Source organism: Chiloscyllium plagiosum, unplaced genomic scaffold, assembly GCF_037043375.1.
Source record: "Chiloscyllium plagiosum isolate Xiang-an unplaced genomic scaffold, Cpla_swu_hap1 HiC_scaffold_39, whole genome shotgun sequence".
Lineage (NCBI taxonomy): Eukaryota > Metazoa > Chordata > Chondrichthyes > Orectolobiformes > Hemiscylliidae > Chiloscyllium > Chiloscyllium plagiosum.
In genome coordinates, this window is record NW_028270177.1 from 63,022,198 (window position 1) to 63,037,085 (window position 14,888).

Consider the following 14,888-nt stretch of genomic DNA (forward strand, 5'->3'; position numbering starts at 1 on the left):
CGGCTGTTTGTCATTTTTTATAAATTAGATGGATGAGTGTGCAAAAGGATGGGTCAGTAAACTTGAGGATGACACTAAGGTCCGTGGAGTTGTGGGCAGTGCTAAGAATGTTTGCGGTTGCAGAGGCACATAGATAATACACATAGTTGGGTTGAGACTTGGCAAGTGGAGCTTAATGGGGAAAAGTGTGAGGTGATTCATTTTGGAAGGAGCAACAGGAATGAAGTGTACTAGGGTAATGGTAAGATTCTTGGTAGTGTAGTTGAGCAGAGAGATCTCGATGTCCACGTACATAGATGCCTGAACGTTGCCACCCAGGTTGATAGGTTTGTTAAGTCGGCATACCGTGTGTTAGCGTTTATTGGTACAGGGATTGATTTTCGGAGTCACAAGGTTATGCCTCAGCTGCAGAAAACTCTGGTGTAGCTGCACGTAGAGTATTGTGCACAGTTCTGGTCACCACATTATCGGAAGGGTATGGAAACTTTGGAAAGGGTTATTAAGAGATTTAATAGTATGTTTCCTGCGAAGGAAATGTCTTAGGAGGAAAGGTTGAGATACTTGAGCCTGTTTTCGTTAGAGAGAAGAGTATGAGAGGTGACTTAATTGAGACATATGTGATAATCAGATCGTTAGATAGCGTGGACTTTGAGAGTATTTTTGCTTGGATCTTGATGGCAAGCACGAGGGGACACAGCTTTAAATTGATGGTTGACAGATATAGGACAATAGTCAGATATAGTTTCATCACTCAGAGAATGGTAGGGGAGTGGAACTACTGCAACAGTCGTAGACTCGCTAACTTTAAGAGCATTTAGGTGGTCATTGGATAAACATATGAATGAAAAGTGTAGATGAGATGGGCATCAGATTGATTCCATGGGTCGGCGCAGCATTAAGAGCCAGAGGGCATGCACTGCGCTGTAATATTCTTTGTTCTTTGCTCAATGTTCTATGAAGTTCATGTGGTCCGTTAGGCCAATGTCCAATTCAACGATGTTTCAATATACTCGTTTTGATTCTGATGTGATTGGTTTAGTCTGTAGTTATGCAAGTGCCATGGTCGCTAGGTATTTGTGGTTATTTTTTCCCAATCTTCTTCCATGAAGGCAGATACAAAATATCTGTTCAGTTTCTAGGTCATTGGTCTTTTCTCGAAAATACATTATCATCATTTAAAGGCCATTTAGATGGGTATATGAACAGGAGGGGTTTGGAAAGATACGGGCGAGGTGCTGGCAGGTGGGACTAGATTGGGTTGGGATATCTGGACGGCAAGGACGGGTTGGAGCGTATGGTCTGTTTCCATGCTATGACTCTATGTCCACACATTCACTGTTCGAGATTTAACATGACCACTCATAAATCCTACACATCTTTGGAAAGTTGGAGGAAAGCGGAGTACCTCGACGAAACCCACGCAGACTCGGAGAGAATGTGTGAACTCCACACAGACAGTCACCTTTGGCTGGATGTAAACTTGTTGCTGGTACTGTGAGACAGCAGCACAAACCACTGAGCCACTGTGCGGCCCATGTGGAATAGTGTTTACAGACGTAGTCTCTTCGCTGAAGAAAGGTTATTTTCGTATTGGAAGCATCTCAGGAATGGTTTCATCAAGTGATTACTTGTTAACTTACAAGGACAGAGAGGTGGGTGTGATCTGCAGAAAATTCAGAAAGGCGTTATCTATAGTCGGCTCTGCTTTTTTTTGAGCAACACTCAATGGCAAGGTTCTGGGAAGTGTTGCTGAACAAAGTGACCTTGGAGTGCAGGTTCATAATTTTTTGAAAGTAGAGTCGCATGCAGATATGATAGTGACGAAGTGCTTGGTATGCTTCAGTTATTGGTCAGTGCATTGAGTATAAGAGTGGGGAGATCGTGTTGCGTCTGTACAGGACACTGTATAGGCCACTTTTGAAATATTCTGGTCTTCTAGTCTTCTTCCTATCAGAAGAATTTTGTGGAACTTGAACAGGTTCATAAAAGGTTCACGGGCATGGTTCCAGGTTTGGAAGATTTGAGCTGTAAGGAGAGGTTGAGTGTTTGGGAGTGTTTTCCCTGGAGCACCAAGACTGAGGGATGACTTTTAAGAGGTTTATGAAATCATGACTGACACGAATAGATAAATATAACAGGTCTTTTCCCTCGGATGGTGGAGTCCACAAGAAGACGGCTATATTTTGGGTTCGAGGCGAAAGATGTCCAAGGAACTTCAGGGACAACGTTTTCACGCAGAAGGAGGTATGTGCATGGAATGAGCTGCCAGAGGAAGTGGTGGAGGATAGTACATGCAATGAAATTTAAAGCCAGCTGGATGATTCTATGAATAAAAGGGTTTGGGGGATATTGACCGACTGCTGGCAAATGCGAATACATTAGGTCAGGATACCTGGTCTGCGTGGACAAATTCGACTCAAGGGTCTGTACGCAAATGCCTTAATCTCTCAGCCAATGCAGCTCCACACCAGGTCAGAATTTTTCATTGTAAAACAATGGACTCCATAAAATAAACATTTTGTTGGAAGAGCAAATAGTCGAGACGCAACGATTTCGCCAAATCCATTGCAGACACCCAGATGAAGGTCACATTTGCAGGCTTTCATCGCAATGTGGATTTTGACACAGCTGAACTTGCGTGAATAACTCGTCATCGAGTTATAGGCACACGCAATCTCCACCACATGTAAACAAGTCCTTTGCCTCACTCTGTCCGCAATTGCAACCAATTTTGACTCAACTGTCCAGCACCTGGTTGCGAAATGGATATGCAGCTGAGTTTTACTATTCCATGAAATATGTTATCAGAAATATCCATGCTATGTGCCGAAGTACGGGCGCACATTAGAGAAAGGATATCAGAATAAGAAAGAATGCAGAATCGATTTACAGGAATGGATGCAAGGATGAAAATCTTAAATTCTGACATTGGGTAAGGAACTTGTGAGCATAAGAGAGGAAGATTGACCGAAGATTTGTAACTGGAAACTGTTTTGATGCAATCATTTGCATTCGTTTTGCAGTTGTTCAAGAGTCATCAAGTCATACAGCAATACAGCACAGAAAGTGAACCTTTGCTCCAATTTGACCATGCTGGACAAATACCCTGAACTGATCTGATCCCATTTGCCAACATTTGGTCCACATCCCTCTAAAACTTGTTACTCATATACCCATAAAGACGCCATTGCATGATGCAGTTTTACCAGTCACCACCACTTTCTCTGGCAGCTCTTTCTAGACATGAGTGAAAAAGTAGCCCTGAAGTCCCTTTTAAATCTTTACCCTTTAATATTAGACCTATGATTTCTACTTTTGTGCTCCCTCACCAGCGAGAAACTACCTTGTCGACTCACACTATCCATGTCCCTCATGATTTAATAAATAGCAAATATTTGACTTTATCATACCTGTCAGGTGGGAAATGTATGTAGATTATGTCTTCGAATATGGCAGTTTGAAATCTGATTGATGCAGTAAGTCTGATGTACAGACTTCTAGAAATGCATCTCAACGTCCTTGTTGATAAGTCATTGAAATTTCGCAGCAGTTGCAGAAACCTGTTTTCTCAGCTTTAGAATTACAACCTTCCCTGTGGAAGAATTTTAGAGCACGAGAAAGAAGTCTTATTTCCAATGTATGGTAGCTAGGTTCGAGTATGGGTACTTGTAATCCTCAATTTAGGAAAACTACTATTGCCGTATATAGAATACCACAAATGTTCATTACCATTGACTCCATAGATGGGTGTTTGTCCTCTGAGTTGAAATTGGGCAAATCCGGCATTATGCTTTTTTACAATTTCAAAACATAAGACATAATCTCAGCGAAAGTTGCAAAATATTTGAAGAGATATACAGGATGGTGCAGTTAAGTTGTGTTCTCACATTAATGAATCTCGAAGCAGGTCGACACAATTTAAAACAAGGAATTCTGATTTATTACCACGATGAGGATTATTTGATTTTAACCTAATCCTTGTGAAATTTTGCAACTGTCCACTACAGTGAGTCGTGGATTTCAGTCTTTGAGTGTCTTTAAGGTATGTTTGTTCGTTTTTCGAAATAACAACGGCCTGACTCTTCATGTTGTTGTGCCTGCACAATGCTTAGATGTGTTAGAGCGCCCGTGATCATCTGAAATAGTGGAGCAGGCTTTCCAGAATAAATCAGCTACTCGTGTTCTTCTGTCCTTGCACCATTAGCCGGTGGACATGCCAAAGATGCGACATTCTCTCTTTCATACAGGACTCTTCCATTGTTCCCCAAAACACATTTTCATTGATAAAATTAATTTTAAAGTTTTCAATTTTTTCAGTGAAGGAAACGACCATGTCTCATGCGCTTAAAAACTGCCCTGTGGACGAAAATCTAGAGTTCAGCTAACCATTTATTGTACTGCAAGAATCATCACAGAATGTTGTCAATCAAACCTATCTCTGAGCTTCATAAGGCAACTATATTTTGGAGCACCTGAAGTCAGATGGAGATAGTGATAAATTGGAATGAAGACATAGTTCATTGAATCACAAAATTGTTATGACAGAAAAGGACGCAATTCGAATGTCGATGACATGAAGGCATCAGAGCAGCAATTATGCAATTCAGCCCATTGGGTCTTCGCCACATTTAAATCATGAATGTTCAGTTTCCCAATACTGGTGTCCTGCCTTAAGCGCGTTATTCTTGATTCCCTTGATACTCATTAACCTATCTAAGTCTTAAATATACCCGTTGACCTGGCTTCCATAGCCTTCCGTGCAAATGAATTCCCTTGACTCACCAGTCGCTGGCTTAAGACGTTTCTCCTTCTCTCCGTTCTAAAAGGTCTTCCCTTTATGCCAAGGCTGTGCACTCGGTTAGGAGTCTCTCCCAAAAATGAATATACCATTCCAACATCTACACATCTTCTTCGCTCCGTTCTAAAAGGTCTTCCCTTTCTGCCAATGCTCTGCACTCGGTTAGGAGTCTCTCCCAGAAATGCAAATACCTTTCCAAAATCGACCTTCATCCTTACAAACTACATCGAGTATAGATCCACAGCCTTCAAACATTCCCCAAATGTGAAGCTTTCCATTCCTGGCACTATTCTAGCGAACACCATCTGAAACGTGCCTGATGGCGATTGTTAAATGAAAATCATTACCTCTGAATGTTTCCTGATTTTTCGCCTTAATTTTGTACACTATTTCTTTCTGTATAATTACGCCAATGCTCTTGAATGCCTCAGTTGTTTCTTTTCCCAGGACAGTTCCATCTCGTGCATTTCATTGCCTAACTTCACATTATTGATCTTTAAACATTCATTCATGGGATTATTATGTGGCTGGCTAGGTCAGCATTTATTATCCATCCCTAATTGCTCAGAAAGCACTGAGTTTCAAAGAGGACTGTGTCGATCTGGAATTACTTCGTACCAATCTCCCACCGCAAATGACAGTTGTGAATCAAATAGTGAAGTGATGACAGGTACCTTCGCTCACCAGCATGGCAGCAGAAAGCACGTAGCATTGTCAACATAGCTAAAATGTTGCATGACATTATAGGGAAATTTACGGACAGATGCGTGTGGGGGGAAGCAGAAATTAAAACGATGTGGTTTTGTATTTTTCAACCCGAAGTACAGACCTGTAAGAAGGATACATTCTGAAGAAAACAATAGGGCGCATTAAGAAAAGTGAGTCTTTCTGCATGCAAGCTCAGTTCATTCTTTCCGACTTTTAGAGTGCATCACACACAAAAAAATGTCAACCAGGCCTTTGTCTTACCTCGGGCGTATTGAGTACAAAATGGTTCATTGAAACATTTTGTTCTATTTTCCGTGCGTCCGAATTTCTATTGTTAGATAATGTAAGAGTCTCCCACAACCCAAGGACTTATAAGTTAGCGGAATGGCCTTGCGAATTTCCCTATCGTGTTCAAGAATGTGTTGATTAGGTGCATTTGCCACGTGTAAATATAGGATAATCGGGTGGGGGCATGCGTCTGTTTGGGTTACTCTTTGAGTTATCGTTGTGGACTTGTTGGGCTGAAGGACCTGTCTCCGCACCGTAGGGATTCTACTTAAAAAACAAAGTGTTAATTCTGGCTAACATGCATCTGCACATATTCAAAACGCCACCCAGCTCCACTACACACCCCAACACAATCGCAATCCACTGGCGCAATGTCCTGCGTGTATGTAAGTGGGAAATAGCTGAACATTAAGGAAAATACACACTATAAAAGGAAACCTGATTTCGCTAATGTGGAGGAGTGATATTATGAAACTTAACCAGAATCGCCCATTTGAAATGATGTTACTGCAATAAAAATAATCGGTTTCAACAGATTTAAGGACTGAAATTGGGAAATTTCTTCAGGCCTACAAAACTGCGTCATAGATTTTTTTCCCATGTGTATGGTGAAGTTCATGAACGGTGATTTGTCAGTGAATGGGGAAGGTGCAGCCTTACGAATCTTTAATTTCCACTTGCTTGAGTGCAGTCAAAAAGTTAGCACTTTGCGTCATGCGGATAAGATTGAGTGGACTGAAAGTATGCCTTGATTATTTATGACAACTGTCTGCTTCCATAGTGAAGACAATTTCTTTTCTTTTCAGGAACAAATCTCATGCAACCGAGAAAACAGCTTAGAAAGCTAAGTTCCCTGAACAGAAATTGAAGGTGAGTCTCAGTGGAGAAAGCGCCAATTGCTAAATACCAGCCCTCCAGAAAAGTACAATCGTACACATCTGTCAAAGTCAGGTCAAGCATATTGCTTGAGTAACTTTACAATGTCCTTCAACTGCAAGAAACTGCACTAACGTTTGTTTTCATTGCTACCTAAAAAAATTGAAGCTGGAGAATCTCCTGTAGTGACTTCTCCTGACCCGCACAATTAACTCTGTTGACACAAATGTTTCTATCTATGGCCTCACGATTCATTGTCTGAATTCCTCTCTTCAGCATCAGCGTCGGCAAACATCGTACTCGTTTTCAGCTGAAGCTGTTGACTCTTAGTTACAGTCCATGTCCAGGTCAGTCACCTCCAGCACATTCTGTCATTCTACATAATCTCGGTTAATCCACATTTTTCATACTATATTCCTGCGTTTTCTTCATGCCCTTTGAAGCGTTTTTTTTCATCAAATATAGTCAATGTATCCTTGCATATACTCAGTGACCTGACCTCTATAACCTTATGTGGTACTGCCCTCCATAACCTTATGTGGAAGCGAATTACGGAGGTGTCCTCTCTGACTCAAGAAATGTTTCTTCATGTCAGTCCTAATTGTTCTACGAACCATACTACGTTTTGGACACCTCGTTGTGTGCTCTACAATCGGGGGAAACATCCAGCTAATTTCTCTATTCCTGTGAGAATTTTATGTATTTCAATCAGATTCCGTTCCATTTTTCTAACCTTTAGTGGATGCATACCAATCGCTTTCAAATGACAATATTGCCATTTCCCGTGTCAGCCTGGTGATGGTGCTGTAATCCCTCTCCAGTTTGCATAAATTCATACGAATTCATACTGGAATGCATCAGCTTCCTTGCACATGCAATTTTTCTAGACTGCCCTTATAATTCTTTCTATCTTCCTCACAACTCACAACCCCAATTAGTTTTATGTTGAGCAACATGCTGTTAATCAACAAAAAAGACAACTTAATTTCATTCAGTTTCTATTTGCCAACGAATTCCAAATCCATATTATAATATTCCACAAGTGTCAAGTCTTTGCATTTTCTCAAATAGCTTCTCCATGTGAGTCCTCATTAAAGTCATTTTGGGTATATGTGTCAACACCAGACTGTGTTGCCTTTTCCTGCTCCTGAAGACAAGGATGGAACGGAGTGAGTTGAATGTGAAGGACCTTGACAGAACGTCCATTTGGAACTTTGGGCAGAGGACAGGGCACCCATATTGGAGTATGGGTGAATAAGTCAATGTATACTCGGAAGAAGTTATGAACGCACAAACTTAAATTAAGAGAGAGAAAGAATTGCCAACGTTTTCAAAATTAGAGCGCTCAAAGGCAAACATTTCAGTATTATTTGGAGAAATAATCAGATGTTCCGCACTATTATTTTACTATTGATCAGCATGGGAGAATCAATAGGAAGCAAATCCATGTCTCTGAAATGTGGACTTATAATAAATTTCCTGTATGCAAATATGTGGAAATATAGTCAGTCACATCTAAATAAGATGCCACTATATGCGTAACGTTTATGAATGATGATGCAAAATGATATCATATACTTTTTCAATATGAAGTGTGATCCCGATTTGTTCAGCGACTAACTTTCCAGAACAGGTGATCTATGAACGACACTGCTCAGTGCAATTGAACACTTCTTAATATTTATCTTTGACCCAATTTTGTCTTTGAATCTACTACAGTGTTCTCTTTCATCACTTCAATATTCTCCTCAACCAATGCCACCAATAAACCACCTTTCCTTGTTTTCCTATCTTTTCTAAACACCTTGCACTCAAGAGTAATTAACGATCAATTCTACTCCCTCAGGAGCTACGACTATGTTGACTTTTTAAGCCTTCAACCGGGCCATAGCTTGCTAACTGAATCAAATCTGCAATGAGAGTCGGACATCAGCTAAGACATGCATGAACCAGTGCCCTCACTTTTCGATACGTTTTGAATTCTTTGAAAACTGTCGGAAAATTTCTAACAGTTGTTCTCTTTTGAACAAGTATTTGAGTTATTGACGGGATACATGGCTGCTACTGTTGGAGACTCTTCGTGCTCCTTTGTAGGTGGGCGAACAAAAGTTGGAAAATTATGGAAATGCTCAGCAAGTCTGGCAGCATTTTTCAATTCCAATGGAAGGTTATCAGCTGACAAGCCGAACCCACTTTTGATTCCATGATGCTAGCAGCGCTACTGTCCATTTCTCGCAGTTAACAAGCTGAAGCTGAACGATAGCCGTTGAGTTTGTTTTTTTTTCTGGTATGCATCAGCAGTGTTCTGAGCAATCTAACCGACTAGCCCTTGCCCTTTATCTGTGAAGACAGTCACAGGGTGATAATTAAGGTTTTACTTTGAGATTTTTACGTATCAAAATTCTTAACGTTCTCCTGTCTCTGTTTGCAATAGGCGAATACTTGCTGTTCTAATAATTTCCTTTCCATGGGCGTTATTCTTGATTCCTGGAGTATATTATTCTCAACTGAGTAATCAGTTCTTAGATCACCTAATTTTTATATCTAATATTTGCAGCTTATAAAAAAATGGCATATCAACTCAAACCTTTTATAAAAAATCACTGCATAACTATATATTGTTAATAAAATGCTACTTTGGTATCTGCAGAGTCGGTGTATTACTACCTAATTATTGAGCACATGTATTAAGGCACATGTATTGAGCACATGTATTAAGGCACTCTAGGGCATCGCAAATTCATGACAATGGAAGCAATTTCTCACTTCCTGAACTGTCAAAAAGCTGGAATCGTGAAACGTGTCTATACATCTCATGGTTAATATGTCACATTGTTTCAACTGAGGTCATTTATCTCATTCTCTTTATTTGTCTCTGTCTCTTTGCAAACCCTGAGTCTCTGCCTGCAATTTAAGAGAATGTCCCTTTCGGTTAGAGCATTGTAATGAAAGTTCTTTTCATAATTTGATTGTTCAACTATATGAAATGTGGGGCAGAACATGCTGACACTGATTTACTGCTATTGAATTAAATATCCCTACCGGATATTGCAAGACTGGGATGACGCGAGATTGTAACTTTTAGATGAAAATTTATGTTCAAATATCCTGTGAAATTTAATTTTAAAACAGCTACTGTGAAACATATACAAAACGTAAATGCAATCCATGTGACTTTAATACAACAATCGGTCAGGCACCTATAGATAGTAGTCATGAGCCATCAAAGAGGCAAAGCATGCATACATATAGAGAATATACAAACTTTATCAGTACAGTGGTGATATGCAGAGCATGTCGAAGAGTATTAAGGCCATCAGCAACCAAAGCATAGCATTGCCTGTTTGTGCTGGTGACGACCGGATCAGATGAGTTGAACAACGTCTGTGCATGGTTTGAGCATTGAAATGATGTGGAAGCGAGGAAGACCATTCTCCATCCCAATCACCAGGTTTTGATAATTATCACGACTGAGGTCGGGCAAACCCCATGCACAGTCAACCCACGTAATGCTGCTGGACCACATAACATACCTCATAGTCTGATCAGAGGATGCTCTGACGTGCTGGCCAATGTTCCCATGGACATATGCAACATTTCCCTGAGTTGTGACATCGTTCGAAAGTGCATCAAGGCCACTACCATCGTCCCTGTGTCGAAGAAGTCTTCAATGTCCTGCCGCAATGTCGATTATCCCGTTGCGTTAACACATCAGAATGAAGTGTTTCGAGAGGCTCGTGATGAGGCAAGTTTTGACCCTGATCCCCATTGCCCCCAGCCACCTTCGCTGAACACTTGGCAGATTGCATTTCATTCCAAGCGCTCAATAGATGACGCCATCTCCACCATCCTGCATCTGGCCCTCACCCACGTAGAACAGAAGGACACCTACATCATGTTAATCTTCATTACCTTCAGTTCTGCATTCAACAGTATCATTCGTCAGCACCTGTTTGGAAAGCTGAGTCTGCTGGGCTTGAAGACATCCCTCTGTAAGAGGATCGTGCACCTACTGACTGGGAGACCCCCGTCAACCCGGATTGGGAACAGCATCTCCAACCCCATCACACTGAGCTCGGGGGCACCCCGAGGTTGCCTGCTGAGTTCACCCTGCTTTCCCACTAAAGATAATTGATGTCCAGTTAAATTATATTATTACGTTCGCTGTTGACAGGGCGGTAGTGGGTCTCATTAGGAGGAACGAAGTGTACAGCATATGGAGGCAACGTGCTGCAGCTAACGGACTAGTGCAGAGCCATCAATCTGTCTATGAACGTTGACGAAACGAAAGAGATGTTTGCTGACATTAGCACGGCACAGACAGATCACTCCCTGCTGAATGTCGATGCTTTACCCCGTGGAGAATGTCAAGAGCACCAAATTTATTTGTATCCATCTGGCAAATAAACTAACCTGTCCCTCGACATCACCTTCATAGCCAAGAAAGACCAGCACCAACTCTATTGTCTGATTACGTTGAGGAAAGCCCATCTGTGGGCGGCACGGTGGCACAGTGGTTAGCAATGCTGCCTCACAGCGCCAGAGACCCGGGTTCAATTCCCACCTCAGGCGACTGACGGTGTGGAGTTTGCACGTTCTCCCCGTGTCTGCGTCGGTTTCCTCCCACAGTCCAAAGATGTGCAGGTCAGGTGAATTGGCCATTCTAAATTGCCCGCAGTGTTAGGTAAGGGGTAAATGTAGGGGTATGGGTGGGTTACACTTTGGCGGGTCGGTATGGACTTATTGGGCCGAAGGGCCTGTTTTCACACTGTAATGCAGTCTAATCTAATCCCCTGTCCGCACCACATTCTACAGAGGGTTAATTGAGAATACACTGAGCAGCTGCATCACTGCTTGGTTCAGGCATAACATCGTCTTGAATGGTAAAACCCGACAACTGGTAGTGAGGACTGCTGAGACGGTCATCGGAATCTTCTTCTCTTCATTGCAGACATCTTCACCACACCCTGCATCTGCAAGGCCAACGGCGTTGTGGACGACCCCACACATCTTTGATTCAAATTATTCACCCTCCTGCCATCTGGCAAAAGATACCAGAACATTTCGTCTCTCACAGCGAGACTCTACAACGGTTTCTTCGTCTAAGCCATGAGACTTCATAAAACTGTATGATCCCACTCTCTTCCATTTGCAATTTTTGGACAACTTTGGGAATGGATGCTGAAACAATGCTTTATTAATAATCATTCACTGTTACAATCCAATTTGTCGTCCATTGTCTCTAATGTATTTTCTTGTTAGGGATTACTGCGTTGACTTGCATGTTTTGCCCTTTTTCATGCGCTTTATGCCTCACTGTGTATGACTGTCCTGTCGTGTTGTCAGTGTGTACAAATAGATTCTTGGTCCTGGAGAAAAGCTGCCTCGTTTTCGTTGTACTCAACTCTCTCTCTAACCTACTCTCCTCTCTATTATCTTCATCCAACACACCAAAGAATCATTGCAATCCGCTAGAAATTTACCTGGATTTCCTCGAACCTGATTTACTGCATCTTTTGCTCCTGAGGTGGTCTCCTCTACATCAGAGAGATTTGGCGCAAAATTGCGGACCGGTTCAAGAAACATCTATGGTCCGCTGTGCTTTTTTCCAGATCAACATTTCATGGCAAGGTTCTGGGAAGTGTTGCTGAACAAAGATAACTTGGTGTGCAGATTCATAGTTCCTTGAAAGTAGAGTCGCAAGTCGATAGGATCGTGAAGAATTCTCCTTGGCATTTTGTCCTTAATTGGTCAGAGCTTTGAGTATAGAAGAGGGGAGATCATGTTGCGACTACGCAGGACACTGGTTAGGCTACTTATGTAATGTTGCGTGCAATTCTGGTCTCCTTCCTATCAAAAGGATGTTATGAAACTTGAATAGGTTCATAAAAATTCACAGCCATGGTTCGAGGGTTGGAGCATTTGAGCTATAGGGAGAGTCTTAATAGGTTGTGGTTGGAGTCTCTGGAGCATCGAATGGTGAGGTGTGGCTTCTTCGAGAAATATGAAACCATGACGGATATGAGTAGAATAAATAGGACAGGTCTTTCCCGCCGGTGGTGGACTCCAGAAGTAGAGGGCATATGTTAAAGATTAGACTGGAAAGCATTACAAGGACCTGAAGGTACAACTTTTTTTTTCATGCAGAGGGTCGTAGGTGCATGGAATGAGCTGTCAGACGAAATGGTGGAGGCTGTGAAATTAAAACATTTAAAAGCCACTTTGATAATTCTATGAGTAAGAATGGTTTAGCAGTATACAGTAGCAAATGGGAAGAGATTAGGTTAGGATATCTTGTACACATGGACGAATTGGACCGAGCACTCTCTTTCCTTGCTCTATGTCTGTATGGCTCTGTGACTATTAATCTAGAATGATCACAAATTGTGGGTCTGAAATATTGTCTCAGCTCGTCTTTCAACAGAACCTGGAAAATGAAGCATTCATCATCTGCAGTTACCTGTTATGCATTGTTTTATCCCCGCCCGAACTTCCAAATTTCGTGATAGTTCTTCATGTGTGTTGCAACTTCCTCGTATTGTAAGTTGATGGCTTGTTTCTGTCTCGACGTGTAATTTATTCTTTTAAGTAACTTGTTCAGTTTTGAAATTAACTCCTGATTCTTTGCAGTCGAAAATTGACTTTGAATTGAACAGAAGCTCAAGCAACACGATATTCAAAATTAGCCAAAGTAGTTCGTGACCATTTAAAGCATCAACGCGCGGAGCAATTTTCGAAATTGCGTAGCAAGCCATCATTGGATATTAAATCCTACGCCTTAACCTCTCGGCCATTACAGCACCCCTGCAGTCCGCCATTTTCACCGGAAAACAATCGAATGCATAAAACATGTCAGTTATTAGAAGAACAAATTATCAAGATGCAACGATTTGGCCATATCCTTTGCAGAGACCGAGACGAATGTTACCTTTTCAGGTTGACAGGCTTTTATAACAACCTGCATTCTTAAACAGCTGAATCTGGAAGCACACAGTCATAATTTTAAAAAATGGCATGCTGATGTATGACCAAGATGAGGGGTATTTGAATTTAGGTTCAGCCTTAAATCATTTTGCAATTCTCCACTACAATGAGTGGTGGATATTCCGTCTTTTAGTGCCCTTAAGTTGTTCGTTTTCGAATTAACATCAACCTGAAGTTTTATGCGGTTGTGTCTGCACAAGTCTTAGATGTGTTCGAGTGCCCATGGTCAATGTAAATAGTGAAGGATGCTTTTTATGTTAAATCGCCCATTCGTTCTTTTCTGTCCTTCACAATTGCACTGTATACACTCCAAAGATAATTCATTCAGAGTGAACTTGCTCCGTTGACAACACTCTCCCTCATACAGGGCTCTTCCATTGGTCCCAAAAACACATTCTAACGATGAAATTAATTTAAACGTTTACTTTTTCAATTTTGTCAGTAAATATAAAGACCAAAGTTCCAAAGTTAAGACAACATTGATTGCATCACAAGAATCATCACAGAATGTTGACAAACGAAGCTATCTCTGCCCTTCCATAAGTCAACTATACTTTGGATCATCTGAAGTCAGATGGAGATGAAGACCCGATTGGAGTGAACACGCAGTTCATATAATCACCAAATTGTTATGTCGGAAAAGATCGCCATTCGACATTTCATAGACTATAAGGCATAGGAGCAGAAATTACCCAACTCCTGTATGTATTACTCTGACCAATAAAGGAAAGAATACCGGAAGCCTTCTTCACTATTCTATCTACCTGCGACTCCACTTTCAAGGAGTTATGAACCTACACTCCAAGGTCTCTTTGGTCAACATCACTCCCTTGGACAATTCCATTAAGTGTATAAGTCCTGCTAAGATTTGAACTGAGCAATCAGTTCAAAATTTAACTAATTTTCATATCTACTATATTTGTGGCTCAGAAAGAATGGCATATGTATTAAAACGTAAAACCAACTGTATAATTCCTAAGATCCTACTTTAGCATTTGCAAAATTGGCGTTTTAATTATTGACCACACATCTGAGGGCCCTCCAGACTATCTCAGATTCGTGACAATGGAAGCAATTCCTCACTTCTGAGACATCCGCAGGGTTTTCCCTGCACAGTTTCGTGTCCTGTCGTCTACGGTGATTGCTTAGCCGGTTTAGCTAATCGTTCTTTATACCATGTCGTCCTGAACCAAAAAGTGTTTTTATTCTGATTCATTTCCACAGTCACTCTGGT